Source organism: Polyodon spathula, chromosome 10 (genome assembly GCF_017654505.1).
Source record: "Polyodon spathula isolate WHYD16114869_AA chromosome 10, ASM1765450v1, whole genome shotgun sequence".
NCBI classification, from domain to species: Eukaryota; Metazoa; Chordata; class Actinopteri; order Acipenseriformes; family Polyodontidae; genus Polyodon; species Polyodon spathula.
Window position 1 is genome coordinate 9,277,976 of NC_054543.1, and position 4,101 is coordinate 9,282,076.

Consider the following 4,101-nt stretch of genomic DNA (forward strand, 5'->3'; position numbering starts at 1 on the left):
TCACATTCTGTCTTTGAAGCACATGTCCATTCCATTGAAGATGTCAAGTTGTAGCGTACTGTGCACCGTTTTCACACAATAAAGTCACAAAGTGCATCTTCTCGATCACAAAAACTATTTGAAATGCTGTGCATAGAGTCACCCCCAGTGGCCTGCAGCACTCAAACAATGCCTCACAGTGGGTCTGCGTGTGAGGTCATTGTATTGCTGTTCAGGGCATTTCAAATGCTCCTGATGCAGCCCTGGGTCAGGAACAAGTGCAATGTCACAGCAGCATAATTAGATACAGGCCAAGCTGCCCACAAAGAAGAACAGCTCAATTCACGGACAGAGGTTTAATGGAATACTGCCTTGGGGTGAGGAATCTATTTGTTTCTTAATGAGACCCTGTCAGAGAGAGCAACACTAACCATTGTCTTCATCAATGTCTGTGATGTAATGAGCTTTCATCTCACACCTCTGTACACCCAGTCAAGAATTTATAAAGTGTTGTATTATATATATAATATATATTATATATATATATATATATATATATATATATATATATATATATATATATATATATATATATATATATATATATATATATGTGTATGAGTTGTAGTCAAAAGTTTACATACCCCAATTGAAATACTGTATATAATTTCTAGAAATTTCTCGAAAACAAAGAATTTTAGGAAAACTCTTTTGTAGCAAAAGTTTTGCTTTTGTGGATGAGGAAAACAAATGTCTACAATTATTTTTTTCAGAATTTTTTATTTTTTTTTCCAAAACTGCAAAAATACTGATTCAAAAGTATTCATACCCTTTGAGGCTATGATACTATTGTCTACAACAGTGGTCTTCAAATTGGTGCCCGCGAAGCCAGGCCATCATGCCCTCGGCAGCTGTTCTTAAATTATGGGTCGTGAACACATTTCTAGCGGGTTGTAGCATGGGAAAATAAATAAAGCTTTAAACACGTTTTCTAACAAAAGCGTGTCAGCAGTCTGTTGACAGTGCTGCTCGCTTATGCTGGGCTTGTACATACTCGACATATTTTTGTTTTCCTCAAGGACCTCTGCGATACAATTGAATATCTGCATTTTCTCTGCAGTAGCCCAATCATAAGTTAGCTGGGTGGGACATAAAATGTGTCTGTTTCAGTTGCAGGTACTGACAGTAAGTTTAACCAATTGAAGAGTCAAATATCTACCAAGTTCACAAGTGAGTAGCCAATGGGAAAGTGAAATATCTGACAGCTGCCCAATCATTCGTGAGCAGAGGTGTGATGTTAATACACCGGGTGAGGCTTGCATATGTAGAGAAAATATATTTCTGTTTAAGTGCAAACTAATATTGGGACAACATGACTTACCCTGCAAATCTACTGAAAAATTGCCAGTACTAAGTGGTTAACTGAAAATAGTTACTGTTCAATTGTGTAAAACAGCAGGTGAATGTTTTTTATGAGAACTATAAAGGTTTGTGTGGAAAACCGCTGTACACCAGGGCAAAGCACAGCTTCTCAAGATCAATCAGGATACTGAAATGCATGTATGAGAGACTGTAGGTTTGTCCTGCACAGTCAGGGATGGCCAGGAGTATGAGGAAGGCCACACTGTCATCTGCCCCTGATATCAGAGCTCCTAGAACAGCGAGCGCAGACATCTGTATTTCATTTAGGACTTGTTGATAGAGGAGGAATCTTGTTATTTTTGCTAGTTTGTTAGAAAATAAATCCATATGGTAATAAATAAATTAAAACCGGACCAGTGGGTGGTGGAGACTGGAGGCAATAAGATTCTATTTTGGATGCAATATTGGTAAACTAATCATAATCTGGCAAGTGATCTATAAGGACGTGAAAACCTGCACTAGAACAGGATTCTCCCATCTAACTGAGTAGCTGCAGCTACTGCGTCATAAACAGACACATCAGAATGTCTTTTCTGGATTTTGTTTCAAATTACCCGAATGTACCTTGCAAAACAATGTATGCCTTAAGTGCTCTTCACTTTACCTAGCCAAAGTCAGAAACTGTGACAATGATAAAGAAAGGGCTGTCTAGTTTAAGCAATGCATCGGGGGTGATAGAATGTCAATGTTATCACTGTGTTGGGGTTGACAATCTCTTGATAATCTTAGGACTCCTCATGTTAACATATTTTTGAAAATGCTGACAGATATCAAATTGAGTGTTGATGGCCTTATAGTTGTAATGCAGTCTCAGAGGAGTGTGGGATGAGCCCTCATGGGGCAGAGAGCTTCTCAGCCCTACAGGCCCTAGCCTCTGAGGTCTCTGAGGGCCTATGATCAAGAACCAACACATTTTATCATTTCCATGGGGCAGATATTCACCCTCAGTCTCCTCCGTACCATTTCTCCTCCCGTAAAGCTTCCTCAGACCAGTAAGTTGTTCAGTAGTGCAGTTTTTCTGCTAGAGAGAGCGATTGGCCTCTCTAGAAGTATACCGTAAATTCAGCAGAAACTCAGTGCACAGCCTGCTGTGGTTCTCCTGAATAAAGATGGACAATCACAGCAGTATAAACAAATGGTGTTAAATCTCAGAATAGTTATCTGCTCACCCCCATCATTCTCCAGACAGGGTGAGCAAATGAGTAACCTGAATACAAGCTCTATACTGTAGGTACTCAGACTAGCGTCCAGGCAAATCCTGCCACATTGAGGAGACAGTTACTGGCAGTAGTATAAGAAACTTGACATGCAGCTCTGTTGATCTTCCGTGCAAAGAAGTTTCACTGGAATGAAGGAAAAGAAGAGCCAGAATTATTACAAGAGCCTGCTGTGTGTTGTTTGGTGGTTGCTAGAGAGCAGAGCCTCTGGGCGTGCTGTGACTCAGGGATTGGCGATGCTGGAGATCTTTATCAGAAGACAGTGTCTAGTGTGTCCAATTGCTCTGTAGCAGTTCTGTAGCGGCTCTGTAGTGGCTCTGCAGAGTCTTTCTCTCTCTCTCGCTCCCTCCGAGTCAGTAGCCTGCCATATGTAAGCACTTAGGCAGGGCTCTCACCTTCATGTTGCATTGAAAGCAGTTTCCCAGAGCAAAGCTTCCTGAGATCAGAGATCACTCAAACTGTGCTTGCCAGACTCTTCTGCACTAAGTGTTACTGCTGAGTTACGGAGAGACAGGTGTCTTTGTGTTTATTACTGTCGTTAGCAAGGAAATCAATTACATATGTATGTTTGGGTTATTCTCAAAGACTCATCAAGCCTACAAACTCTTTTGGTGAAAGTCTAATAAGATTTTACCACAATTCTAGGCAACTGATTTACCCTTAGTCTTTGAAATTCTAATAGCAAAATGAGGATTGAACACTGACGGGTCCAGTCATATCTCTGTCTCCCAGCAGGTGGCACTACTGCCAATCAGTTGTTTTAAGTCAAATATTGACAGACTTCAGTTACAAACAGGCACTCAACTAAAAAGGTGTCCTTTATCAAATTGCCTACAATAAAACAAGACAAAGACTACTGTCAGCTCTGTATGACAATAAAAAGTTCATTAATTTTAAAAAAAAAAATTCAAACAAAGACTTTGATCTGGGTTTTAAGAAAATACAGAAACCTACCCTTCCTCCAACCCATTAACCTGCAGAGGAAGTCAGTTTTGGCATTGGAGTTTGATAAGATATCTAAATGACTTTTTGATTGCTTTGACTGAGGCTTTTTATTACTGGGGTGTATTTATAATTGCAGGCTTTAAACAATAGCGTTTTTGTTTTTTTGTGGAATTTATTAATTACGATGAAGTAATAGACATGCTGACTGCACAGTAAGGTTCAGATTGCTGGTTGGAGAGCAAAGTTTAGTCTATTTGTTGATCGCTTGAGTCATGTGAGTCATGTGAATGAGCTTCACACTGTTCAAAGTTACTTAGTTCTATAATTGATTAGTTGGTCTGGTGTAGGACATTACAGTTTTTCGGGTATTGGGAAAGGTGCCATGTCCAGTTTTCTGGATTAAGATTGTCAGTTGAGGATGAAGATTTTGGGTATACCTCTACAAATTCCCTTTAGGAAGACACTCCCCTTAGGCGGGTGTGTTTCAGTTTAGAGGGTTGCTATTATAAGTAGAGGGAAAGCCACCCAAGTTTCTTGT